This window comes from Crocodylus siamensis, chromosome 9, assembly GCF_052110815.1.
Source record: "Crocodylus siamensis isolate JL-2025a chromosome 9, ASM5211081v1, whole genome shotgun sequence".
NCBI lineage: Eukaryota > Metazoa > Chordata > Crocodylia > Crocodylidae > Crocodylus > Crocodylus siamensis.
The window spans coordinates 36,926,939-36,944,086 of NC_143403.1; the positions used below are offsets into that span (position 1 = coordinate 36,926,939).

Consider the following 17,148-nt stretch of genomic DNA (forward strand, 5'->3'; position numbering starts at 1 on the left):
CCTCCTTCTCCCCGCACTCCTCCTTCCTCTGGCGTTCACCTGTTTTCAGGCACTCCCAGGCATCCAGGTCCTCTCACCTCACCTCCTCCAGCGCCTCCGCATTGTTCTAGCAGCCCTCATGCTCACCTCCTCCCTGGCTCCCCTTCCTGGCGCTGGCTGTAAAATAAAAGTGACAGATAGGGAGAGATTAGAGATAGTGACATCTTTCTCTTTCTCCCTCTCTCGCTTTCCTACCCCTCCTCCCTTGCTGACTGAACCATTTGGGAAAAAACAAGGTGGATCATACTGAAGGAGAGAAATGGAACAGTCCAGTTGTTAACCCCTCAGTCCTTCAATGTGCAGGGAACAACTTTCTCTGCCAGAAAGCAACTGAAGATCAAGGAGGGAAGATGGGAATGTAAGAAAGAGACTCCAGAGAAGTGATGTAGCTGGGGCAGCTGCAGAGCCTGGAGGAGGTTGCCCCTGAGGATGATTCAGGTACTACGGTACCAGAGCCCAGCCATACGGTTCCAGTAACATCTCAGATTTACAGCTGCCTTCATTGCCTGGGGTCCCCAAGCACTCTGACACACTATGGCAATCAACACACAAGCTATACCCAAAACCAATTCATCTACCCCAGCCCTGGGAGACAGGAGAGAGATTGTGATTCTATTTAGCCACCTGTCACTAGGTCAGGCACAGCTACGGCATCAAGCCCTCAAGCAGCACACTCCTTTCGCCTCTTCAGCACATACTTCCAGGGATGTGTTTATTGAAATACACCTTGGCAAGCAGTACAGTACAAATTCAAATAAAGCCACTTCTGGGCAGGAACACAAGATCTGTCAGAAGACACAAAGAATAGGGCATGTCCGCCAACAGATGGGGCCTTGTCCCATCAAATACTGTTTCCCCTTGTAGCGCGAGAAGGACCTACCATACCAAGGACACCTGCCACAGGTCCAATGCAGAAAGCAATACAGAAGGAAGACCCAGAAACAACAGGCCTGATATTTTGAAGGTAGGAAACTTAAAATGATGCAGGATTCCTTCCCGTAGCATGTCACTTTCTAGAACCCGTGATACGAAGCTTCATTTTGGATTCATGTGGTTTTCAACTAGAAGCACGTAGAATATGGGTAATTTTGCACTTAAAATCCAGGCCAACAGCTCTCAAAATGAGACGTTTGACAAAGGGAAACCTGCACATAATGTAACTAGTGCCTCTAAGTTATGCTGAAGCCTTAAAGCCAAAAGAGCTGAAGCTGGGGTCAGAGATGGTATTAAATGCTTCCCACTCCCACAACTTCAAGGCAGAACAATATTTCAACCGCATCAGGAGACAGGTGAAATATGATTAACTACACTGATTGTGCACCACAAATAGACCCATGGATTATATACAACACTCCAAGACAGGGAGGAGAGAAGAACTGCCTGCAAAACCAAAGACAACACTGGAATTACATTGTTTGGAATATTACAAAGACTCTGGAGCTAACACCCCAGCGCTTAGGAGAAATGCCCTGAGCTCTTTCAGGCCCCAACTGCTCAGGACTAGAGTTCCAGATTCCTGCCAACTGTTGCTACTACGATGGATCGTCTAGTGTCAAGTAATAGTAAAAAAAAAGATAGAGGTATGGGCTTAAACATATCATTAGCAGACCAAGCTAGGATTGGTTGGCAGCGTGATCAGATACGCACCCCTGGAGAGGGAAAGACAACAGTGCCAGAATCAGCCAGCCAGAGACAGGATGGCATTGCCAACACCTGGACCAATGCCACAGTAGAATTACTGGTAGCACCACGTGGATGTCCACCTAGAGGGATTAGTAACTAGTACTTCCACCCAGTTACTGGAACTCAGTTACTGGTGCCAGGGAGGAGTATAGGGCCAGTGTGTTAGTTAGCTCTGGGTTACTTGCATACATGAAGCCACATTGCAATCAGTTTACTCACACTCCTGGGGCTGCCTGCATCTGTAAGAACGGCCATAATTTGGCCCTGTGTGGTTTCTTCTAAGCTTCATTTTCGGGAAGGGAAGACAGAGACCCTGAGGCTTCCCACTAACAACCATTCATGCTTCACAGACACACCCACCAATTATCTCTTTGGGATCTGAGCAAGCAGAGTCTGACAGACATTCCCTGCACAGAGTAGCACCTACTACGCATTACAAGAGCCAAGATGAAGTAATTGTAGTGTGCCAGTACTGTGTTGCTAGCCCTGGGGGGCCAAAATGGGTACTAGCCGGGAGTGGATGGCAATCTCAGCGCTAAGGTGACCAGCATCTGGTTGGATTTCCTGGTGACAAAAATGCTTCCGCAAGAGTCAGAAGAAGCTTATCACTGCAAGGGTGAAGATCCTGGTGCCAAGAGTCTGGGAAAAGCAGCAGCAAGGAGTTCTTGCCAACAGGCAAGAATCCAAGCTAGAACAATGCCTCAATACCAGGGTGGGGCTGTGGGTGCCAGGAGAAGGTGAGCACAGCCAGGGTGGGGCTCCAGCAGTCAGCACAGGGACACTAGCTCCTGAGCCATGATTTTCCTTGTCAGATGTGACAGCAGCTCAGCAATAATTACTCTCTCTGAGACTGCAAGTCCCTCCTGAGAAGCAGATGGGATGGCCTGCTTCACATGTTCAAGCAGTAAGAGCAAAAACAGAGTGCGCTTGAGCACGAGCCTGCAGCTCTCCACCGGGTGGATCTGTCCCTCACTATCTCCTGCCCTGCAGGCCCTTTAGACTGCCAGCCCATCTGCCTGGCCTCTTACCGTCAGAGATGCAACCTCATCCTCTGGTTTTTGACATGTCCTAATCTCACCCCTCCCCCTCTTCCTTCACTTCCTCTCCTTTTCTTGCTCTTTGTTTCGCTTCTCAGTACCATCCTTAACATGCAACCTATGCCAAGGAGGGAAAAGAACTGGAACTAGATGTAATGGTTCTCTCCCAGTTCCACCTATATGCTAGGTGCCACCCGGTTGAAACACTGCTAAATAGACTCTACTCACAGCAGAGCTCTTCATCAACAGTATGACTGGATTAGCAGATAGACATTTAACAATGGTTACAGGTAAATCACCGTCTTTAGGGCTGAGCGTTAACAGGCCATTGATACTAATGGGAAAGATCACTACAGCAAGCCTACTGCAGCATGTGCATTCTGTTCACTTTGGGGAAGTTTTTTTTTGCAAACAGAGGTGGCAATTGAGACCCCTTCCTCTCCTTCCTCCCCCTACCCTTTTTTTATAAAAGGAAACTTAGGACATCTTTACATATGCTCCAGGTGTGGGGGTACTTTAATTAGAGCGCTAATTAAAGTGCCCACAGTGCCTTGTATATTTAGCATCCAACACTTCAACATGGCAGCAGGGGTGCTTTAGTTAAAGCACCTCCACTACCATTTTGAAGTGCAGGGATGCTGAATACATGGGGTGTGGAGGCTGTTCTGATGCACTCTGATTACACTGCATCAAGCAGCATCCCTGCATGCCTACAGGCACTCAGATTCTGGAGCATAAGATAATACTACAGGCTTCTAGAGGAAGCCCCAGATCTCCAAACCACTGCCAGCTTATCCAGTTTTGGTTAGTGGGACTCAAGCATAATCTTCTCCACACAACAGAAAACTTTGATGTGGTAATTAACTGCAATATTGTTTTTGTGCAGTGGTCACAGTGGCTGGCCCAAGCACGCTTGTCCAACACATGGCCTGCGGGTGTGGCCCGTCAAGGCATTTTCTGTGGCCCAGGTGCTGCAATGGGAAACCCCTTGTCCCTCCCCCAGCCCCTCAGCAGCTTCCTAATGGCTGCTGAAGGGCTGGGGAAGGGACAAAGTTCCCACACACACTGTGTCAGCTTGACGTTGCCGACACAGCGCATGTGGAAAGAGGAGTATCCATGTGCCACTCAGGACAGGAGGAGCCCAGCCGGAGCAGCAGGGGCTCAGCTGCATTTTCCGCTACCTATGCTGGTCAGTCCTGAGCGGCACATGGCTCCACCGCCACCTTTGCTGGCTGGTGCCGATCCGGGCGGGTCTGCCGCATCCGCAGCAGCACGCAGCTGAAGCTGGCTTCCTACATGCTGCTGGGGATGGGAGGAGGCTGGCCGGTTGGCACCGGCCAGCAAAAGTGGCGTTGGAGCCGTGTGCCACTAGGGACTGACCAGCGCTCCTCCGGCGGAAGGACCCACTTCTACCCGCCGCCGCTCCGCCTCGCCCAGCTGGGCCCTGCGCGCAGGGCCAGTCCCGGTCCCAGCTCCCACAGTCGCAGAGCATCATGTTGGTGCCCGGTGTGGGCCAGGCTGGTCCTCGTGGGCGCAGCCGGGTGGTGGTGGAGCGAGGCTCAGGCCCAGCACTTTTCTGTGGATGAGCCATTCACGATGCCAGGTGCAGAGCTTCTCGGAGGTGAGCGCCTGTGGCTTGCGCCTGGGCTCTCCCATCCCCTCTCTCCTGCGGGACCCCCACTCCCCGGGCCTGGCCGCACTGCCCTGCATGGCTCCGGGCCCTATTCGGCTCCTAAGCACAGAAAAGCGGGCTAGGCACCGCTTCTCCTGGGGAAGGACCTGTCTGTACTTGTCCCCACTTGCACCAGCCGCCAATCCGCCTCGCTCTGCCAGGCCCCGTTGCCAGTGCCAGTCCCGGCTCCCTCCGTCACAGGGCTCCTGGTGCGGGCCAGGCTAGGCCAGCTTGTTGCCTGGGGTGAGGCTCCAGCCCAGCACTTTTCTTTATAACCTTAAAAACCCCTTGTCAGTTGGCTTGCTAAAAAAACACACACATTACCTTTTAATAAGCCCTCACTTAAGTGAGGAAGAGCTGTTGATGGTAACAAGGCCTTGTGCTCCATCAGTCACTTTTGCTACTGGATTGAATTTTACCCTATAGCTTCTATTAAAAAAAAAAAAAAAGCACAGACACAAAACTCCTTGGAGTAAAATCATATTTACAATACTAACATGTACAGAGGCAATGTACACATTTTTGGGATATTATTTCTATATACATATTAAATAACAAGAATTATCTATATTTATTTTATTCTTTCAAAGGCCCATTTTGGCAATTCAGATGGGAACCTTTACAAGATTTTTTTAAATGTGGGCTCATGGGATGTCAATACCTTGTTACAATTTTAACCACATTGCCATTTTAAAAAGGAGTTTTGTTTTGATTTTTCCTTCAGAGGGACAATTTCTCCCTCAGAATTTTCACTTAAAAAGCTTTTTTCACATTCATATTGCTGGGACATTGTAACATCTTTAAGGTATTTGGATATTTTTCCCATGAATATCAGTTCCAAATTATACCAGCACTTTTGTGCCAAGGAAATAACCAAAATATTACAGTAGCCAAATTCAGTACTAAAAATTATTCCCCACCCCCCACAGCTGCTGATGGTGTTCAACACTGAAAAACGCAAGGTCCTCCACCTTGGGAGGAAAAACCTGCAGCATGCTTATAGGCCTTCAATGTGATGCTATGGCTAGTAAAATGATCAAAATGCTGGCTTGCAAATCCCAGGACGTCATTGTCCCACTGTACTTGGCCTTGGTGAAGCCGCAGCTGAAGTATTGCGTCCAGTTTTGGGCTCCACAATTCAAAAAGGATGTGAAGAAGCTTGAGAGGGTCCAGAGAAGAGCCATGCGCATGATCAGAGGTCAGGAAAACAGACCTTGTGATGACAGGGTGAGAGCCATGGGGCTCTTCAGCCTGGAAAAACGCAGGCTCAGTGGGGATCTGGTGGCTGCCTATAAGTTTATCGGGGAGACCACCAGAATCTGGGGGAACGTCTGTCCACCAGAGTGCCCCAAGGGATGACAAGATCAAGAGGTCACAAAATCCACTGCAACTGATTCAGGCTGAACATAAGGAAGAACATCTTTACCGTCCAAGCCCCCAAGGTCTGGAATAGACTGCCCCCCAGGTAAGTTCATAGATAGCCATCAGGTCCCCTCTCAGCCTTCTCTTGTGGAGGCTGAACAGGTTCAGGTCCCATAGCGTCTCCTCGCAGGGCCTGCCCTGCTGCCCCCTGATCATGCGAGTGGCCCTCCTCTGGACCCTCTCCATGTTGTCTACATCCCTCTTGAAGTGCAGCGCCCAGAACTGGACACAGTACTCCAGCTGTGGCCTGACCAGTGCCGCATAGAGGGGGAGGACCACCTCCTTGGACCTGCTCGTGCTGGATCTGTGGACCCATGACCACGTCCTCACATTGCCGGCCCATGTTCATTTTGGAATCAATAATGACTCCAAGATCTCTTTCTACTACCACGCTTTCGAGAAGGCAGTTCCCCAGCCTGTAGGTATGCTGCTGGTTCTTCCTGCCTAAGTGCAGCACCCTGCACTTGTCAGTATTGAATCCCATCCTATTCACATTTGCCCATCCCTGTAACCTGTCCAGGTCCAGCTGTATCCTGTCCCTCCCTTCTAGCATGCCCACCTTGCCCCAAATCTAGGTGTCATCAGCAAATCTGAACAGGGTGCTTTTCACTCCCTCGTCCAAGTCACTAATAAAGAAATTGAACAGTGCGGGCCTGAGGACTGAGCCTTGGGGGACTCCACCCCCACATCCCTCCAGGTCGAGTGGATGCTATAGAAGGAGGGTTTTGAACTGGTTAGACCCATTTCATTGTCACTTCCTGCAACTTCATTGGTGTCAAAGGTCACATGACATCACTTCCTGATATGATACCACTTCCTGTGAGGTCTCTGAATATGGCTTGCCAGCCCACTAGGTGTAAAAAGTTTGTGATCTGGCCCCACATTCGAAAACGTTGGACACCCCTTATGTAAAGGATCAACGTAAAATAATTCACCCTAATTCAACTGAGAGGCACAGGAACTTTTGCTTGAAATCATTTCCCACTCAAGCTGCCTGATCTTGACTGAATTATGGAATACTGCTGTTAAGCCAGGAGAATTGCTGCTCTTGCTGTTATTTCCAAACCAACCATAAGTAGGTGGCCTCATAAACTCTAACAAGCATGCATGCTCCATGGGACGTGCTAGTTAGAAACTGCAATGTCTTCTTTGAAACGTGACAGAGCAGGGCCCAAGAGGGAGAACTCAGCTCATTTGCAGAGGCAGCAACCATACTGTTCTCAAGAGTTGATGCTCACACTACAGGTTGTCTCACAGAGACTTCAGTTTTCCTCTTTCCTGGCATTATTTTCCTTCATATGAACACAATACTGGAAAGGGCAGCCTGGGTCACAGAGTCGTCCCTTGCCATCACAGCCACTTCATGTCCACAAGCTCATGAAGCTCCTCCAGCTCAAGTCAGATTGTTTGCCCATGCCACTCCTAGTGGGAGGCTATCCCAGAATCTCTCCTCCCATAATTACAAAACTTCTTCTAGTTTCCAGACTCCATTCATTCCTAGCCAGTTTACACCCTTCTGTTCTTGTTGCCAGCATTGTCCTTTAGCTTAAATAGCTCACTCCCTGAAGTATTTATAGAAAGCAACCAGACCCCTTAAAAAAAAAAGGAAACTATCTGAGACAGAAAGTACATGTCTGCTTATTTCCAAACTAGAGCTCTGCATCTAAACTCCTTAAGCTTCAGGGACATTGAGATCCAGATCTGCATTCTGCAGCCATCTCTCTAGGAAATCTGTACAGTGCAAGATAAACACTTATTTGAAGAGACTGTCTACAGTGGAGAGAAAATGTGCATCAAGGGGAGCATTATTCCCCACAGTGTTGCTGCAAAAGGCCACGTTATCTTGTGGAACCGTTTTGCTGCAGCTCAATTCTGTCTGAGGCACTGGTGTTTCATTTCTCTTTAATGAAGTAAGATGGCACAGGTAGCTGTTTCTTTTTTAAAGCAACAGTGTCAAAGCAGGGCTGAGACACAGCACAGATCCATTTCCCTCTTTTTTCTTACACTCATTTTCAAAGCCCAGAGGCAGACTGTATTCCTAAGACAAAGATTTCAGTGACTTTTCCTCAAAACAAGCAAGCATTTCTACATGAGAACCTCCAGAACAAGCCACTATATACAGCTCAGCATTGAACCAACCCTACAATAACCAAGAGGCAAGTCAAGTTAGCCCTCCATGAGAATGCTTGTGACAGCAGAGCAGCATACATGCTTATGACCAACCCTACAACAACACAACAGGTTGCATGCCTCAGCTTAGGACTAACTCTACCATAATAGATCAGCACAGGCTCACACTGGGAAAAAGGGAAACAACCCTGCTTAGGAAACATAGTTCCTTCTTTTCCCTCCCTCCAAGAAACCGTTTACCCTTCATGGAAGATGCCTTCTCAGTATTGTTTTGCAAAGGACTGTACACAATTATCTTAAATGCCAGTGTCTGGGAGTCTGTGGCTAAGACCCCACACAGTGCTCCCAACAGTATACAGCCATGTGCGGTTTTCAAGGAGCCTGGGGTTGTTTAGTGACAGAGCATCCAGCATTGGTAAAAATGCCTGATCTGAAACAAGGAAGCCCTTTGTGAATAACAGGCAACCATTAAGGGCAGAGTGGTGCCTGCCCCCTCTGAGGCCTCATTACGCTTTGGAGGGAAGGCATGTTCTGCCTCTCAGACCTGCTTGCACCTTGATCTCTCTGCTGATGCGAGCAGGGAAGGGTATGAATGGAGGTTCTGCAATGTGGGTGTTTGTCCTTTAGAGCCAAAAAGCCTGACCATGGAAGATGCTGGGCTCCTGCAGTGCTCACTAAAGTTAAAGGGAAAAAACACTCTCCTGATCAGGCATCAAACCAAAACTGCCAAACCAATCCTGCAAGAGCCAGAGGAGACAGCAACGACCTCAGAATATGACCACCAAGGCTAGATTCAAATCAGTGACCATAACAGAAGGGTCTGCCCTGGTCCATTAGCTGGGAGGTGATCAGGTGTCTCCTTCTAAAGGGCAGAGAGGGAAGCTGCAGGAAGGAGACTGGTTCCTGCAGTAGATCCTTAAGGAAGTAGCCGGGGGGGGGGGGCATGGAATTTGCTTAGGTGACTAGCCATGGAGCAGGAGAAAAGGCCTCAGCGTCCCTGCAGCCCATGCTAATTATCAGCTCAAACAAAGCCTCACAAAGCTGTGCCCTGGAGGAATGCCTGGGCATGGCCAGGGACACAGTCATCTTGGGATTGGAGGGAAGAGGAGCTTTCACAACCCTCTTATTTGTCTGATGGGTGTTTCTGTGATGCCCAGCACAATGGGACCCCAACCCACACTGTGAGATCAGCCTTGCCTCCTTAGCTTCTAATAACAAGCCCACTGCCACAGCATTTGAGCTGCTGCATCCTGCAGCAAGGTCACTGGAGAGGGAGAGCGTAGCCCCAGGACACTCTTAAGAAAGCAGCCAGCCTCTTGCTTTCACCAGGGCAGCTGCAGCTCTCCCCGCAACCATGCCAGCTCAGCTGGAGCCTCTCGCAATAAGTCACAGACTCTCCACAGTAAATAATTAATGCAATTCAAAGCTATAATAAAAACCAACAGAATTACTCCAAAGCCAAATGCTGCCAGCTCAGTCTCGATTGTAAAAAAGTCACTGAGGTTCAGGTCTCCATTCCAGCAGCCAAGGCAAGAGGATTCCAAGGCTGAGAGTGACCTAGTGACAAGGCACCACAGGTGAAACCTCCTAGGCCCAGCTTGGAAGAGTAGCTCAAGGTTGGTTACATCTACATGTCACCCAGCTAATCCTCAGCTCATTATCATGGCAGGTAGCCGTGTCCCTGAGGCCGTGCAGGATGCCTGAGGCTGGTTCACCATGCTGGGTTTTGCAGTATAATTAATAGCACCCAGCACTTCCATAGCATTTTACGACCTTCTCTTCCTCTGAGCCAAATACATGAGCCAGGTGTGCAAACTGGCAATAGGGGTGGAATCTAAAACAGCCAACTTTGTCAAGTATTTTGCAGGACAGCTGCTGTGACAGTGGCAGGTGCACACAATGCCCAACAGGAGCCTGTGGACCATGATTTCCCCATGGTTTTATGAGATTCTGAAGTGCTTATGAGAGAAATACAAGCTAGACACTGCTACCCTAGGAACCCTGGTGAACCATTGGAAGATACCGGAGGTGGTAAGAGCAAAACACACCAGATCACCCATAGGCTTACTACCTGGTGACAGCTGTCAGGCTGTGTGGGAATGAATCTTCCACAAGGACCTACAGAAGGGGCACAGAGACCTGAACTGGCAGGCAGCCCACCAGGCACTCCCCGTATGGGCATGGAGAAAAAGCACAGGGCAGAGAGGTCTGTCAAGCTGCCCGAGACAGATCTGCTGCTGGCAGGCAGAAATGATCAACTGCCTCTTTTGGGGCTACCTATACGCCAGAGAGGCGTGGAAGAAAATCTGAGTTCCTCCTCATAGTGACAGGTTTCAGAGACCTGACCAGGGAAGCGGTTCTCCACGGGCACCTGAACAGGCAGCAAGGGACCCTAACAGCTCACTTTGACCAGTTCATATCCTGCTTCAGGTATGCTCTGTAGAAAGCCAGGAACCTGCTCATAAACAGACACTCAGACCCCATAGTCGAGGACTGTATTAAAATGGGACTAAAGCAAAATGTATTGGTACTACAGGAAGACAGAAGAGGATGGCGGGAAAGAAATGGCAGACCTCATATGGTGAGAGGGGTCTGACATAGACTTTTTCAGGGATAGGCTTTCTGAGGAGGGCAGTGGGTGGTGGTACAAGTATGGAGATGGGTGTACGGATACACAGTGTGAACTGTGTAATGTGTTTTTAATTGTTTAACTGTCAAAGTGTGCTTTGATCTGCCAAGTGAACCACAAGGGCCACTTGGTGGAGTGTTGGAGGTAAAGTTACACACACACACACACCACACACACACACACACTAGCCAATTGCCTTTTGGGGGGGTCGGGGGCAGGGGGCTGAGATGGAGTGCCACCACCTAACACCCCATGCTGCTGCTGCTCTGCCTCTTGCAGGCCATACTCATCACCCCCCTGTGCAGCACTGGCCAGATCCACACACCACCAGGTGCCAGTGACTGCACGGGACACAAGTGCCTTGAGCACCCCTGCCTGCTGTTGCTGCCGGCAGCAAGGGCTGTGTGCCATGTGGGGGACTGTGTGGGTGGTCCCCATATGACCTCATATTCATACCCTGCCTAGCCAAGCTCTATGCTCCCACCACCCACCCGGGTGTTGGCTCCTTGCCCTCACCCAGCTGCAGCTCCAATCCCTGGCTCTGCTACTTCCCTACCTGCTGCCTGGAGCAAGCCGGAAAGCCAAGCAGGTCCTCCTGGACGGTGCTGCTGGCCAGGCCGGGCCCTTCCACCCATAAGAGTGGGAGCAAGGCACAATAGGGTATGTTGTGGGGGGGCTGTATACATGGGTGCTTCGCTCCCACCCTCATGAGCAGAATGGCTAGGTGGGGTACAGTTTATTGGTGGGCACCCGCAGGCTGGATGAAAGTGCCTGGCAGGCCAGATCTGGCTAGTGGGCCATATTTTGCCCACCCCTGGAGTAAGCACTACAGAAAGCTGTGGTGTGGATGCAACCTCCTCAATGTGTGTCATATAAGCAGGTCAGAGCAGAGAGTTAGAAACAGGTTTCTAAAACCACGTTTCATTTGTAGCATGGAAAACGCTCTCAAGCTCTGGACTCCTTTGGCAGTGAGGAGCCTGGAGAGAACATCGGGAGCTCTGAGCAGCAGTGTAAACAGGATAAATAGGATGAAATTAACAAAGAGAAAATTAAGGCTTAATGTCCAGGAAAGTGATCTTTTAGACCTTATTTACTCTGCAGCGATTGCCAGCAGGACAAAGCTGGGCTCCGTGGCAGGGATACAGATATAGATCTACCACAGCATCTGAACTGCTTGTTAAATTGCAGGGTGATCTTCCTTGCTTAGATGGGACTGGACCATGTTCCCAATCAGGTAATGGCCCTCAGCTTTTACTTCTGCACAAGCAATATCCACCTGATTATTTATTTTTCTTTTTTTAAACGTCAGGCATTTCTGGGTTATGAGGAGCTCTCCCACCAGGCCTAGTTTACAAACAAGCCCTGAGACTGCAAAATGATCTCCCCAGGGAAAGCAGCAGCCACAGCGCTCCGCATTTCTTTACATTCTCTAAGCAAACGCCTTGTACCAGTGCAAGAAGTCTTCTGTCTTCCCTTTGTTCAGGGAAGAATGGAGACAGGACAGAAAAGGCCTCTTTCTCCACCCATTTCTGAATCTGCCTGGGGCTGCCAGAATATGTATTCCTCCCCCAGGTCTGTAGCTCCCTCAGTATGTGCTGAGCTGAGCTGTATGAATGATGGTCTAAAATGAAGCTCCTTTAATGCAGTCTTAATGTACTGAGGGCTGCCTTCTCCCAGGATTTTTATGTGCTCGCTCCAACCTACATAACAGCACAGAAGAGACTGCTTTGGTCTCTCTCATCCTCAGGGTCTTGCATACATGACATGCAGGAGCTCTCAGGTATTAGAAGGTGAGTAGTGCCTCTCTCTAGAGCAGTGGTCTCCAAACTTTTTCGATTGTACACCCCTGTCAGTAAAAAAATGTTGAGCACGCACCCCCAATATATGTATATTTATAGAAATAGAAATAGAAATAAAAGTTATAATATTTTCTTCCCGCACCCCAATGGATCGTCTTGCACGCACCCCACTTTGGAGACCACTTCTCTAGAGCAGAGGTTGGCAACATCTTTGGGCAGAGTGCAAAAAGACCCCACAATCTCGACTTGTATGATGTTGACATGCCAGAGGCAGACAACAGGAGAACCGCAAGGGGCCCAATCCTTCTTGTGACAGTGCAGCCCTGGTCCCTTCCCCAAGGCACAAGTGCCAAGCAAAATACCTTTGGCATGCCACACTCTGGCACTCATGCTGTGGGTTGCCTAGCCCTGCACTAGAGGTCTTGGGTATGATGGGATTTTTTTATCAGAAGGGGCCAGTTCAGTACAAGCCTCTTTTGCATCACCCGAGAGAAGCAGGAGGCAAAGACAGCAGTGAATCCTGCTGGCTGCTAAGAAAAGGAACAGGACTGCTGGGCTCTCCTGGGACTCAACACCAGGTGAAATGACAAAACAGGATTTTCCTTCTGGACCCCAGATCAGGATTCAAGCAGCTTTTGACATGTTGAGTCCCCTGAAGGGAGCTGACTTCGACATCTCTGCCAAGCAAGGCCTTGATGCCACACATGAGTAACCTGCCCTTGTTCCCTAGAGGTGTGTTTCACTGCCTGGTAAGTAGGCAGTCAAACAGGCCAAGAGCAATGCATGGGGGAGTGTCCTATACAATGTGGCTAGGCCTCTCTGCTCTGCGAGACAAGTGTTGAGGCAACCATCACACCAGAGCCAAGAAGTTAAAAAGATAACCCTCCTCCCACATAGGTTCTGCCTCTCTCGGCACCTGTACAGCAAGACATAAAATAGTGGTAGGCCTTCCAAACCAAGTCCCCACGAGAACAGCAGGGACAACTGGCCGGCATATAGTGGAGTTTCATGGTTTCATAGTTTTATAGTTTCTAGGGTTGGAAGCGACCTGAGCAGATCATCGAGTCCGCCCCCCTGTCATGGCAGGAAAGATTACTGGGGCCAAACAACCCCAGCAAGGTGTACATCAAGGAGTTGCCTATCCTGATTCATCTGCTTCCTAACCTCTTCCTCCCAACCACTAGGAACCACAAAAGCCAAACCACGTTGTGCTGAGACATAGGATAAGGATTCAGGAAGCTGTAGCACAACCTTAGAAAAGAATCAGGGATCCACTGACCCACAGAGTTATCAAATCCAGACACAGAGCAGCCTGACCAGGAAAGGGATAGGTATGAACTCAGGGTGATGAGAAGAGACCTGCCTACAGATGGAGAGGGGCTGTGAAGACAGTAGCAAAGAAACCCAAGAGCAGAGGCGCAGAACACAAGAAAGCCCAGTAAGAGGGAAAGAGGAAGAAAGCGGTGGAAAGTGAGAGCGCATGAGTGATGATGACCACGGCTACAAGAGGAGATGGTGGGTAAGAACTTCTCACCACACCCATGCGCTGAGGCGCCTGTACCTCATTCCAGTCCCTGTATGCCCACTTTATTATGCCACAGCACACAGGCTCACAGTGAGCTGCTTCCAGATCCAGGACTGTAGCTCTGGACTGATGCGTACTGGCAGAACAGGGCACGCTGTAAGTTGCAGGTGCTGAAGGGAAGCTCACACAGCTTCTGTCCAGCCCATTAAGACAGGAGAAACAGACCGATCAGCCCCATTGCCCTAGATTCACTCTCTACATTACTAAGAAGAGCTTAAATTTGGGGTTTGTTCCTGCTTGTGGCATGGCCAAACAGCTTTGCCTCTGACTTATGCAAGCACAGAACTGGATTGGGAGAGCAGGCAAGGGAGGATGTGAGCAAGCAGTTCCTCTCAAATTGAAATCTGGTGGTTATTAAAAAGGAAGACCTCAGTGCATATCCCATTCCTGCAACTGATCCAAGCTTGCAAGAGCAACTCATGTCAATGTGGGCTTTGACATATTAGACCATAAGCCTCTTCTGGCAAGGGTCTGGGCTTATTTTCTGTGCCTATGGCACTTTATAAATAGCCATTAAATAAGTGTCTAGAATGCTCCAAACTGGAAGGATTTCAGTTCCCCTGGGCTTTCACCCTGTATTGCCTTGTCATATAACAGGGACGGTTGCACTGAACAAGACACCGGCCAAGTGCTGTCACCCACATTTTGCATGGCAAGGTCAATACAGAAAGAGAATGAAAGAGGACATTTTCCAGACAGTTTATTCATGGAATGAAAGGAAAGCCTGACTTTTCCTTTATTCCAGGCCATCCCTGACCTGGAAGAAGAGCTTGGACAACTTGAGTTTCCAAGACGCAGCTCCCTGCTCTAGATTTCCAAAGGTGGATCTGGAAGATGGTAAAAGAGCTCATTTCAGGGAATCTAGAGTGTTAAGATTCTACTCTACAAGAAATAGATAAATGGATAGAAAACTGGCTGTGGGCTCAGAGAGGAGTAGTATTCAGTGGCTTGATGTCTAGTTGGCAACTGGTATCAAATCGAGTGTTCCAGGGGTTGGTCCTGGAGCCGGTTTTGTGCAATACATTTAGCAATGACCTGGAAGATGGGATAGAGTGCACCATTAGCAAGTTTGTAGATGACACCAAGCTGAAGGAGGAGTAGCAAATATGCTGGAGGGTAGGGCTAGGATTCAGGGAGACCTAGACAAATAGAAGGATTGGGCCAAAAGAAATCTCATGAGGTTCAATAAGGACAAGTGCAAAAGTCCTGCACTTCGGACAGAACAATCTCACGCACCGGTACAGGCTAGGGACCAACCAGATAAGTAGCAGCTCTGCAAAAAAGAACCTTAGGGTTACAGTAGAAAATTAGCTGAATATGAGCCAACAATGTGCCCTTGTTGCAAAAAAAGCTAGCAGCATAGGGCTGGGCTGCATCAGTAGGAGCCCAACCCAAGGAAGGGGGAGTCAATGGGGCTTAGCCCCCGCAAATGCAGGGCAACGGTAGGGGTTCAAGGCAGTGTGACCGAGGGCTTTTGGCACAGCAGGGATGGGGAGGGAGTGGGGCTGGGGCTAGGGGAGGGGCAGGAGCTACACAGCTGGTGGGGCGTGGGGTGGCACAGCTCCTGCTACTACCCACACCCTGGGAGGCACAGGGGGCATGTACCCTCGGATCTGCGTGTGGCAGGGCAAGCTGCCGCTGCGGCCTGGGGCTGGGGCTGGGGCTAGGGCTGTGCCAGGCTGTTCCTGAGGGGTGCAGAGAGGGAGGGGGTGCGGTGGGTTGGGAAGAGCCCAGAGCAGCCTGACTCAGCCCACAGCAACACCAGCCCTGCCCCATGCAGATCCGGGGCACATTCCCCCGATGCGCTCCCAGGATGCATGCAGTGGTGGGAACCGCTACCTCCTCCCCACATCCCCCAGAGAGCAACAATGACTCGGGGCGGGGTGGGCACTGTCCGTCCCCTCCGGCCCAGCAGCCCAGCTGAGGCTAGCCCCACTCCAGCCCCCAGCTCCGGGCCCCCCTGGGCAGTGCGGGGCTAGGGCAGCAGCTGGAGCTGATGCAGGGCTGGAAGGCACTAGACCCGGGCAATGACCTCAGGCATGGGGAAGGGACAGGTGTAGTGGGCCCTGGTCCTGGCCCTGATCCTGGGCCCAGCTCCACTCCTCTCCCTCCTAATCCCTGCCTGGTTGCAGGCCCACTTCCTCCCCTGCAGACTTTCCCACTTGGGGGGTGTGCGTATGCATGTACTCAGCCCCCCCACACACACAATTTTTTTTCTGCCTCTGCCTATGTTTGCCAGCGGATCGAGGAAAGTGATCATTCCCCTCTATTCTGCAGTGGCGAGGCAACATCTGGAGTACTGTGTCCAGTTTTGGGCCCCCCACTACAGAAAGGATGTGGACAGGTTGGAGAGTCCAGTGGAGAGCAATGAAAATCATTTGGGGGTTGGGGGACATGACTGAAGAGAAGAGACTAAGGAAACTGGACTTACTTAGTCTGCAGAAGAGAAGACTGAGAGGGGACAGCAGCTTTCAACTACGTGAAGGGGGTTCCAAAGAGGATGGAGTGAAACTGTTCTCAGTGGTGACAGATGACAGAAGAAGTAATAGTATCAAATTGCAGCAAGGAAAGTTTAGGTTGGGTATTAGGAAAAAACTCTCTCACCAGGAGGATAGTAAAACACTGGAACAGGTTACCCAGAGAGCTTGCTGAATCTCCATCCTTAGAAGTTTTTAAGACCCGGCTAGACAAAGCCTTGGCTGGAATGATCTGGTTGGGGATGGTCCTGATTTGAGCAGGGGATTGAAGTAGATGACCTCCTGAGGTCTCTTCCAACCCTAATTTTCTATTATTCTAAACGCAGAGAGTCTACCAGCCAAAGGAATTGCTAGGCCATGGGGTGTAGGAGACTGGGAAACAGCCTGCCCAGGGAAGTTGGGATAGTCCCATCATGGGAAGATTTTAAAGCCAGACAAAACAAAGCACTGGGACTCCTCCAGCAGAGAACAATCCTGCATAAGACACTTGGACTGGACAATCCACCAGGTCTTTGCCCATGGACTCATAAATGTAGAAGACAGGAGTTTCACAAGTTTAGTCTCACAGGCCTTCAATCAGAAGGCAGGACAAGGTAGCACCTTTACCTGACTAACTCCAAGAAGGCTGTAAGCATGGCAGGTCAGAATAGGACCCCTGCCCAACCTGCCTTCCAA

General features: G+C 50.1%; 1 protein-coding gene across 2 annotated transcripts in view; it reads right to left on the bottom strand.

The window, feature by feature from the left end:
* Positions 1-29: 29 nt before the first annotated feature.
* The window catches only part of CCDC102A (coiled-coil domain containing 102A), a 97,918-nt gene continuing 80,799 nt past the window's right edge, over positions 30-17,148 (bottom strand). Inside the window, exon 12 of one of the 2 annotated variants that reach the window (XM_090061845.1) lies at positions 30-156. The gene's annotated coding sequence lies outside the window, so the exon portion shown is untranslated. The remainder of the gene's footprint in view (positions 157-17,148) is intronic. The other variant, XR_016444062.1, reaches the window with a different exon arrangement.